We start from the raw sequence: 12,170 nt of genomic DNA, 5'->3' as shown, positions 1-12,170 counted from the left end.
AAAAATTGGAATAGCTGTGATTGTGCAACCTGGAGACAGCACCTTTAATACATGTATTGCACCTTTTATACCAGTATAATAGATAACACATTCAGAATGGTTCTTGACAGTTTTGCTCAAAATGTGCCTAGAAATGTCTACAAATATTTTGTTTTGGAGAGGGATAGGGGTAAACCGTCACCAGAGACGGTCCCTCAGATATTGCAACAGCAATGAAATTAACACATCGATCAATTTTTTTTGATAGTCTGCTCCAATAAAGAGCAAAAATCACCTGTTTACTGACATCTTTCTTTTAATTTCAAGAGTAAACACCACCTTGCATATCAATGAGAGCCCAAACAAGTAAATTCTAAATTAGGTAGAGTATCATTAAATAGATATTTACAAAATATTTACATGTCAGTTTAATATGAAAGACATAATTGACAAAAATGAGTTTTATTCTATTTCCAACACTACTTTAATTATAGCCGTTTTTGATAACTGAAATCATACTGAAATTTAGATTTTATGGTTTATATGATCAATTTCCATAAATTTGAAGTGTTTTTGGTCATCCTGCATTTCTCATAATTTTAAAAATGCACATTTGTCTGAGAAGTAACAGTTATAGAGTCGAGCTTTAGTCTATTTTTAGAGGGTATTTCATCATTTCAAAGTCACAGACTCATGTTTCACTTAATTGTAACTTTATCCAAATGTGTTACAGGTTTGTAGATTAACTAAACTTATTTTTAATTTTCACGGGTTGAAACTAGAGTCTGTACCTTTAATACTGCACAGTATACATGTACATGAATGTGTACACACACACAGACACACACACACACACACACACACACACACACTGTCACACACACACACATACATGCACACACACTGTCACATACACACACACACACACACACTGTCATATACACACACACACACTGTTACACAGACACACAGTCACACACACACTGACAGAGACAAACATACACACACTTTGACAAATTGAATGTACTCATACGTGGACACACACACTTCCACAAACCCACACAAACACACTTATCACTCTTGTTCAAAACAGGTATGTCCAGTGACTCACTACCAAGGCAACCCATGTATTCACTCAACCATCTGTCAGCAATGCATTAAATGTAACTGACATACCGTGTGACTATAAAGTTTCTTATTTTTCAAATCTGAACATACATATGCATGTGTATGTATTTTACCATCTGTATAATGTACCTTCAGGCTCATATGCTCTGGCTTCGAAAAACAAAGAATTGCATATTTACATGTATATGTACAGATTTATAAACAAAGAATTGCATATCTACGTGTATATGTACAGATTTATAAACAAAGAATTGCATATCTTAGTATTATCTACATGTATATGTACACATTTATAAACAAAGAATTGCATATCTTAGTATTATCTACGTGTATATGTACAGATTTATAAACAAAGAATTGCATATCTTAGTATTATCTACGTGTATATGTACAGATTTATAAACAAAGAATTGCATATCTTAGTATTATCTACATGTATATGTACAGATTTATAAACAAAGAATTGCATATCTTAGTATTATCTACATGTATATGTACAGATTTATAAACAAAGAATTGCATATCTACAGATTTATAAACAGGTTTAACAAGCATATTTTTAAATTAAAAAAACTCCGATTACATGTTCGTGTATTCGGTGTCTAACATGAGCTAAGGTTACTTCGACACTTAGTCATATGAAGGAAAAGGAAACCTATTGTAGCTACATACACATTACGGTATTCAAGATTACCAAAGTAAAAACTGTTCTTTTGTATAGTATGTATTTTCCCATAGACAGGACTGTGCATACCATGGCCTTTGATGTACCTATCAATCCAATGATCCACATCCCCTCAGGTGAGCACTCTACTGCTTATCTACATTGATCCACCACATCCCCCCCTCCCCCCCCCCACCCCCCAAAGGGTTTCCGCCAGAGGGTACAAAGAGTAAAATTATGTACACTAAAATCTTGGAAATTAACAGATACATTTTTTTTTACAGTAAGTGAACTATACTGTTTAAAATTTGTCAAAGTATATGAATGCACTGTCAAATTTCAAAAGATTTCAGACCCATAACCACATAGTAGGGGAACTTGTGATCTGTTTTATTTTTATTACGTTCCCTCAAATTAATTTCTGGCAGAAAGCTTAACATATTTTGAAAACTTAATTAAACATAACAGCCGGTGGCAAGGGAACAACATCAAATAAGAAAATAGAAGAAAAAATGTATCCACAAGGGTGTATACTACCAAATCAAATCCCATTGACGACAATAGTAACATATGTGGCTAAAACTCCTACCTGCAACGTATCAATCGACATAAACGTCACGGATATAAATACTACCACCCCTCACCCTTAAAGTGAATCACAAAAAAGTGGGTGTCAAGCTGCTCATTTCTGAGAAAACGGGTAGCGTCTATGACTACCCTAGTTCCGCACAAAATTTGAGTACTTTTTTTTACAGGTACCCCATACATGTTCCAAACACAAGGCTACTTGACACAGTGGTACTAGATGAAATAAAATTGCATACATTTTTAGCCCAGATGAAACTAATTTTTTTTACAACCAACACGCTCACATTTATAACCAATCACAGGACTTGTGGTGTTCACTTCTCTATCAAAAGTTCGGTGCACCTCGAACTTTGACCCAGCTGGAAGTTATTTGGTTTAGTACTACCTATACTGATAATATACATTTTTCAAAAAGTGTCCAGCTATGTGTTTTTATGACAACCAGGATCTGGTGTATTCTAACATAAAGTGACAGCCTCACTGAAACTGTTGTTTCTACAGTGCAACCTAATATAATGTACACCTCATAAGGCATATATATTGTATACAGTTTTGTACAAATGCAATATGTCATATTAAACAACAAAATGTTTTAAAATAAAACTCCTGAAGATATTTACTGTCAGTTTGGTGTGTGTACTCAGGTATATATGTAGAGACAACAAAGATAGTCAGAGTACCTCTACTCCTTTAAAGTATTCCATTAAAACACATGCACTTGACTGACCCCTAGATTAGGAGACCTGAACAGGTACATCAAAGAAATATCAGTATCAAAAAAATACACTGTCTGAGGAAGGAAACACCAACATGACTGTACCTGTATGAAGTAATAACTTAATGTTCTGGACATTAGTGTTGGGAGGAAATCCTGTATGCAGGGTGTGGCCGTCTTCAAGTTACAAGGTGTGGGAATTTCAAATCCATCGGCCATGCTGATTTTCATAATGAACCATCAAAACCACTGGGAGCCACCCATATTCCTGACTATATTTTATTTGTAGCCTACTGTAGTTGGAGCTTTTAATATTTGTGATATCTGGAATTATCATCCAGCTTTCACACATTTATTTTTGATTAATTACTTTGAAAAACTACTTTTAAATGACATAATTACCCGAACATCTATTTTATTGCATTAATTTCTAATCCAGATCAATACAATATGTATATTGGATGTATTTTTACAATCAGTAATCCAGCATTTTATTTAGCTAGTAACATTGGGTAATACAGCTTTAACAATAAAATAAATTACCAACTTTCTCCAAGGCAGATAATCAAATCTGAAAAAAATAGGTTCTGAATCCAGTATAAACCTAAAATGGTCTTCATGAGAGCAAACTAAGTGATTATTAAAAAAAATATTTGATCTGGAAATCTAAAGGTATGTTTAACAAGATTATTGTTATGTATAACTAAGAACAGAAGGCACAATAGTGACAACAAATTTAATTATGTTTTTGGTGAAGGTTTTCTTTAAATTTATTTTAAATTTTGCATAAAACTACAAACTTGTCTAAAATATAACTTAGCACCCTATAAATATGTCAAAATGACAATAAAAATCAAGTTCTTTACAAATTTGAGTTTTCAGAATTTCATACATGAAAAATTAACTATGTTAATGGAAACTAAAGACATTAACCCACTATTGACATATGTTATTTTTAATATAAAAATAAATTGCTATTAAAATCTTAATTCAGGTTGCCTATATATAACACCATATTTAAGAGCAGTTGTATATGGCAAGTCAAATACCACGTAAAAAGAAATTATTGAAATATTTACAGTATGAATTATAGGCCAAAACCAACTTTTCCTCAGTGCTAACTTTGATTCAAACTCCATTCAGAGCCATGTACAGTGATTAGTGTCAAGGTCAAGGTCATTGTGAACTTGCGTGGTCCAGTGACAGCTAATTAATCAACCAGTATAGTTTAATTAAATAAAATCACAAAATCATAATATTTTTTATTATGCACTGAATATGTACTATAGGGTGTATACTACCAAATCAAATCCCATAGATGACAATAGTAACATATGTGGCTAAAACTCCTACCTGCAACGTATCAATCAACATAAACGTCACGGATATAAATACTACCACCCCTCACCCTTAAAGTGAATCACAAAAAAGTGGGTGTCAAGCTGCTCATTTCTGAGATAACGGGTAGCGTCTATGACTACCCTAGTTCCGCACAAAATTTGAGTACTTTTTTTTACAGGTACCCCATACATGTTCCAAACACAAGGCTACTTGACACAGTGGTACTAGATGAAATAAAATTGCATACATTTTTAGCCCAGATGAAACTAATTTTTTTTACAACCAACACGCTCACATTTATAACCAATCACAGGACTTGTGGTGTTCACTTCTCTATCAAAAGTTCGGTGCACCTCGAACTTTGACCCAGCTGGAAGTTATTTGGTTTAGTACTACCTATACTGATAATATACATTTTTCAAAAAGTGTCCAGCTATGTGTTTTTATGACAACCAGGATCTGGTGTATTCTAACATAAAGTGACAGCCTCACTGAAACTGTTGTTTCTACAGTGCAACCTAATATAATGTACACCTCATAAGGCATATATATTGTATACAGTTTTGTACAAATGCAATATGTCATATTAAACAACAAAATGTTTTAAAATAAAACTCCTGAAGATATTTACTGTCAGTTTGGTGTGTGTACTCAGGTATATATGTAGAGACAACAAAGATAGTCAGAGTACCTCTACTCCTTTAAAGTATTCCATTAAAACACATGCACTTGACTGACCCCTAGATTAGGAGACCTGAACAGGTACATCAAAGAAATATCAGTATCAAAAAAATACACTGTCTGAGGAAGGAAACACCAACATGACTGTACCTGTATGAAGTAATAACTTAATGTTCTGGACATTAGTGTTGGGAGGAAATCCTGTATGCAGGGTGTGGCCGTCTTCAAGTTACAAGGTGTGGGAATTTCAAATCCATCGGCCATGCTGATTTTCATAATGAACCATCAAAACCACTGGGAGCCACCCATATTCCTGACTATATTTTATTTGTAGCCTACTGTAGTTGGAGCTTTTAATATTTGTGATATCTGGAATTATCATCCAGCTTTCACACATTTATTTTTGATTAATTACTTTGAAAAACTACTTTTAAATGACATAATTACCCGAACATCTATTTTATTGCATTAATTTCTAATCCAGATCAATACAATATGTATATTGGATGTATTTCTACAATCAGTAATCCAGCATTTTATTTAGCTAGTAACATTGGGTAAGTATAAGTGACTTATAAGTAAACGATTAGGATTTTGTATGCTTATAATGAGGTATCACTTATACTTATAAAGTATATGTGACATATAGGTGAAGTGTTAACCATATATATAAGTGAAGTGTAAGTCATTCGCTTATATTTAACAGAAGTATTAGATATATATAAGTGACTTATAAGTGAAGTATAAGTGATTCACTGATATTTAACAGAAACTGCTGTATAAGTAAAGTATAAGTGAAGTATAAGTGATTCACTGATATTTTACAAAAATGCTGTATAAGTGAAATATAAGTGAAGTATAAGTGATTCACCGATATTTACAAACATTGCTGTATAAGTGAAGTATAAGTGATTCACTGATATTTAACAGAAACTGCTGTATAAGTGAAATAGAAGTGAAGTATAAGTGATTCACTGATATTTACAAACATTGCTGTATAAGTGAAGTATAAGTGATTCACTGATATTTAAAAAAAAGAAGACTATAAGTGAAATATAAGTGAAGTATAAGTGATTCACTGATATTTTACAAAAACGCTGTATAAGTGAAGTATAAGTGATTCACTGATACTTCACAGAAACTGCTGTATAAGTAAAGTATAGGTGAAGTATAAGTGATTCACTGATATTTTACAAAAACGCTGTATAAGTGAAGTATTTATATGTGAAATATAAGTGAATATCAAAGGCTGTGGTATGTTCTGTCCTGATCATATAAAAGATGACTTGCTGCTTTTGAAACATGTAGAGAGCTTCCTCTGAAGACTATGGGTCAGAATTATTATCAATTTAATTTTTTACATCCAGCAGTTGGTGATGAACTAATCATTAAACAAATGAAAATAGGCAGCAATCTGTCCTTGGAGGCCAAATTTCAATATTCTCGGGCAATTGCTGTATTAATGCCACCGCTTACACACCCTATCTGTAAACTGGCTGTCCACAAAACATAAAAATTGAAGCACAATAGTCTTAACAAACAAAGTGATGTTTCATTCTGACTCACTAATATATCTGAACAGTATATGCAAACAAATATTTTATAAATACTATATATATTTATTTCCAACTGTTAGATTGGATTATCTCACATCCATTTTCCTCAGTTATGTCCTGTTCAGTGTCATCTTGATATATGTCATCCAACATTCAGATGGGATTCTGAAAAACAAATGTAGTCTGGATAGATCTGCTATGTAATTAGCTATTGTTTATTATTAATGTAAACATTTAGTTCTTTCTGTTAGTTTTAAAAAGACTACCCTAGAGAATCATAGCATACCAAGTTTCAGGTGTGGGGAATCAAAATTTCAAGAGAAAACAAACTAATTTTCAGTTAAATTTTCAAGTTTACTTTTTTACCTGGTATCAATCAAATCTCAAGGATAAAACAGACTTTGAAATATTCAATGTTGACCTTTAATTTTAATTATGAAGAAATCAAAAAATAAAATACATGATATATATTTGAATCAAAAGAATCTGTACCAATTTTCAGGCCTACAAAATATAAACTATTACAAAAAGATAAAGGGTGTTGGACTGGAATTTAAAAAAACAACAACATACATTTGTCTACATGTATTAGTTTGTACATGTCAACTACATGTAAAGGCACTGATTTTCCGTTTCAGATTTTTCCCTTTTCCGTTTCATAATGTTACAAATTCCGTTTTTTTCCGTTTCAGTATTAAACAAATTCTGTGTTTGTTTCACACACACACACACACACACACACCGCAATTAATTGCTGGTATAAAATAAATAAATATGCAATGAGGCAAAACATGTCAGTAGTTTGTATTTATTTTTGGTTTAAATTTAACCACGAATACCCCACGAGACAGACTTCGGACATTTTCGGTTTTCTTTACGATATGATCGGGAAAATAATTACAAACGATCACACTATAAACCACTTCCCTTGTATAATTTATTTTGAACAAAGCCTGGCATACAATATGCAATTATGGCATTCCTTTGTGAGATCGGAAATATGGCAATGCCGCAAATGTTAAAAATTAATAAGCAAACATAACATAATATATCTTTCACTTGAGTAAATATCGGACAATTTTAGCTCACAATGTTCGTTTTTCCCCGTTAAATCGTCGGGAATAAGCGAAGAAAACACGACTGGTAAAACGTCTAGATACTCTACATTAAACATTTGACGTAACATACAAAGGTACTAGTGTCGTAGCGTAGCACAGGCAGATGTCGGTGTCCATAGTTTCTAGTTCGAAAAATAAATTTTAATTAATCAAATGCGCTAAAGTTAAATAATGTGTTGGAAAAAAATTGGGAATTCTGTTTCAGATAGGTATTTCCGCGATTCCGCGATCGCGGAAAATCAGTGCCTCTATACATGTACATCATAGAACTGCATGCAACTCCTTTCAAGCTATAGGGGTAAAGCGCTCGATTGATGCACGGTTGACCCATGATCGATCCCTGTCGATGGACCCTTAGGGCTTTTCTTGTTCCATGACTGGTATATCGAAGGCTGTGGTATGTGCTATCCTGTCTGTGGGATAGTGCATATAAAAGATCCCTTGCTACTAATGGAAAATTGTAGCAGGTTTCTTCTCGCTTAATTAATGATTAATTAATCATCGGCTATTGGATGTCAAACATTTGGTAATTCTGACTCGTAGTCAGCTACAGCTTTTCTAATGCAGCAAAGGGTCTTTTATATGCACTTTACCACAGACAGGAAAGCACATACCACAGTCTTTGTCCAGTTGTGGTGCACTGGTTAGAACGAGAAAAAGCCCTGTATGCTTGTCAGTGACCATACATGTGATGTCAGATGCTGTTCAAATGTAAACTGGAAGTTATTTTTTATTATTAAAATGTTTAATTCAAGATGCTCACTCAAGAATATGGGCGGACAAGGAAGAATTGAAAAAAAAAAAATATTCTAATGTTAAGGAAAGTGTAAAAGTTATTATCCTGAAATAGATGTTTTAAAAATTACCAACTAACTGTCATGCAGAGATTGCATTTTCTACTAACCTGATAACACATGTTAAAGTTAATTTCCAAGTGATCTGGTATAATCAAACATTTCTGAATAATTATGTATAATGGCTTATGACATTGAACGACCACCTCTTACACATCAAGTCATGCATCTTAAAACAAGATTATTGTTTGTTAAATACATACCAGTCACAAATATTTCCATAATATGATGACCAGAATGTGCTGACGATTTTTCTGGAAAAATAAAATAAAAAATATATATATAACTTGTGTTTCTTGTAATCAAAATAAATGTCCATTTCATCCTCATGCAAACCAATCCATCCACAAAGGTATGTCAATATCCTATCCAAGAATTTTCCTGTGTCCAGTTTAAGAGTTTTTTTCAAAAGAGAAGACAAGCGTTTTGAAAAGAAATTAACTGGCATGGGGCGAAAAGGCTTGATACCATACCCCAGTCAAAGTAATATGAAACAATTTTTATAATATAAATACAAAATGCAAACAAAGATGTGTTGTAAATATTTGGGGGCATCCATACCGACAGTTGGGGGTGAAGTGAACAGAGGAGTAAACAGGTAACACAAAATATAATGGTATAAATATTTTAATTTTATATATATTCTCAGCAAACAATAAGTATGCATCGATTGGCAATTGTTGCACGATTTCGTATGTATTTCATCTTGGTAAGTGGTATCCTGTTGTGGGATGGTGCATAGATAAAAATACATTGCTACTAATTAATTTTTAGCATGTTCCCTCTCAAAAATTATATGTCAAAATTACCTGTTTGACATCCAATAGCCAATGATTAATAAATCAATGTGCTCTAGTGGTGTCTTTAAAGAAAACAAATTTACTTTTTGTATAGACAATGAATCCATGACGTTTGGCCCCCAGTTTGGCCTGTTCCCTCCATGTACCAGTTCGCCCCCAAATCCCAATTATTTGTTACTTTTAAACAATTACTGTATTTTTCTTTAGAGGCATGTTAAACCGTGTGTGTGCGCGTGTGTGTGTGTGTGTGTTTCTTTTCTTAGAGGGGAGGGATTGTCATCTTTCCACAATTTGGTTGGATCCTGAGTCAGTCCGGGCACATTTGACATAATCACCAGTTTAATTAATTAATTAATACATATAAATCTTTATGGGGGTGAACTGGTACCTTTGTGGGGGCGAACTGACATCCGATTTGGGGGAGAAACGTCTGGTACCCTAAACAATTGAGGTTTATTGTAGCCCAAACCAAATTTTACTTTCAAATAATTAATTTTGTACATGTACGAAAAAAACATGAATGCATGACTTTGTGATCCCAAGCCTGATCACCAGAAAGGATTATGAAATATACCGGTACACATTATGTTGCTTAAAATTATAAAACAAAATGTTTTATAAGCTTTAAAAAAAGATCAATAACTATCTCTAACCGTACATTGATTCTAACAAATATTTTTATAATTTGTTGGTTGGTGGTGGTGGTGGTGGTGGGGGGGGGGGGGGGGGGGGGGGGAATAAGGAAGACTTGCCAAACAACCAATTACCTAAGCCAAAATCATTTTTATTACCCAACATAATATTAGGGGAGGGGACGAACCCTCATAGTTGGGGGTGAACTGACTGGGGGCGAACTGGTTTGGGGACCGAAACATATGGTACCCAAAAACAATATATATTACTAAGTAAAATGAAACATGACTGCTACTTGTGATACTTTAAATAAATTAAACAAATTAAAACTAAATTAATTTGTAAACAAAGACTGCTGACCTATCAGAGTACGTGAAACTGGTCATGTGACCTAAATCACCCCAAAAAAGCATTACTATCGTTGTAAAAATCTGTACCCATCGGTGAAATAACAACACTTTTTCTGTAATAAATGCATCAATTTGGCATCTTAAAATATTTATTTTGCATTTAAATGTATTATTTATGATGTCAATGTGATCTATGTGTATTTAAATTGCCCCCGAAAAATATGCCTTGATCGGCCATTTTGGAAATTTTCTGCATCATGTAGAACACGTTACATTCGTTCGATTGTCATCAAACATCATACAATATTAGAACAAATACAGTTAAAGATGTCAACTTAGGCCTATATATTAAAGGTGTCTAGAATAAGTAAGAAAATAGTAAAATCATGTTTACCTTTTTTTCCTTCCAAACGTGACGAAAATAGTAGGACATCCGAAACTTGATCGAAGTTCTTCATTTTCCGCCATAGCCAAGTATTCGGTAATAAACTGTGATTGTTTCTGCTCAATCAAAACGATCTCAAATCCAATTCATAATGCAAAATACACAATCTTTTGTCATTATTTATTATTAAATTTATTTTGGCAAACTGCAAATGGCGCGTTTTTTCCTGTTGTTATCTCTAAGCCAATCAAATCCCAGGTATGACTGTTTAGGAACCGACCAATCATATTATCGCTTTTAACCTTCGTTCGTCTTTTAAGACGACACAGACTTATAATAATAATAATTATTATTATTATTATTATTATCATAATTATGTACTAATCTAGCGCCTTTGTGGCCTTCTGTCTGTTAAGCATTATAAATGATTACTCTGCATATAATGAAATAAACAATGTAATAACAAAACACAACGTAATTATTATCCAGATTCCAATTAATTGAATTATAAATAAATAGAATTTAAATGTACAGATTCCTGTGTAAAGATTTCACTAAACATTTTCAAGAGCCAGTGTTATGCATAATTTTATACTGTCTTTATTATATTATAAATGAAAGTAATTACGTTTGCAAATACATATTAAAACAGATCTAGTCGGATTATGTATGCGACATAACACAGTTCCGTACGCATGGGGGTGGGGGGGGGGGGGGGGGGGGGGGGGGGGGGGGGTGGGAGAGGTGCGTATGGCATCACCTTTTTTTTCCTTCTTTTTTTTAATACCAAAGCTCATATTTTTTCTAGCGAATATAGATAACGTTACCTAAAGGTGTGGGTATTTTTTTGTTGTTGTGATGATCCCATCACGAAGAATTCGCCCACACACCCCAAAAAAAAAAAAAAAAAAAAAAAATCTTGCCTATGGATTGTAGTTTCTATAAATGGATTTGTGAGGACCAGGGATGGGAGTGATATACCAGCTTACTTTATTTTTCTTCCTTGTGATTTAACAAAAAAACTAACATTTTTATTATTATGTGTGTGAAAATTCAGATTAAAAAACCCAAAACAAAATCAATCTTAATAAATAATAGACCAAAAGTAATGATACCTGAAAGGAAGGGGGGGGGGGGGGGGAGGGGCACAATCTGTTATAGTAATATCAATTCATTTTAATTTGGTTTTTGTGCCTATTTTCACACTATCTGGTAAAAAAAAAGAAAAAAAGTGGTGGTGTGGGTGTGAGACAACTGCCATATGTAGTGTGTGTCTGTATTATTATAATAACAACAAATTAACAATAATTATGATTTTTTTAAAAACAATTTTTGTTGACTTTATTTTTTTTAAACTATTTATTTTATTATTTAATTG

The 12,170-nt window shown here is 33.0% G+C and overlaps 1 protein-coding gene and 1 long non-coding RNA gene across 4 annotated transcripts in view; both read right to left on the bottom strand.

Moving 5' to 3' along the window:
* The window catches only part of LOC121390578 (genetic suppressor element 1-like), a 70,320-nt gene that overhangs the window by 24,643 nt on the left and 33,507 nt on the right, over positions 1 to 12,170 (bottom strand). The gene's annotated exons all lie outside the window — the stretch shown is intronic.
* LOC121390579 lies at positions 6,700 to 11,865 on the bottom strand. Its single transcript, XR_005960229.1, has 3 exons — positions 10,802 to 11,865; positions 8,828 to 8,878; positions 6,700 to 6,817 (listed from the first exon to the last, which is right to left on the bottom strand). It is a non-coding gene; the product is annotated as an uncharacterized LOC121390579 (long non-coding RNA).

The sequence above is a fragment of the Gigantopelta aegis genome, chromosome 15 (assembly GCF_016097555.1).
Source record: "Gigantopelta aegis isolate Gae_Host chromosome 15, Gae_host_genome, whole genome shotgun sequence".
NCBI classification, from domain to species: Eukaryota; Metazoa; Mollusca; class Gastropoda; order Neomphalida; family Peltospiridae; genus Gigantopelta; species Gigantopelta aegis.
Note: the sequence above shows the minus strand (reverse complement) of the source record. Positions and strands in the feature narration are given on the sequence as shown.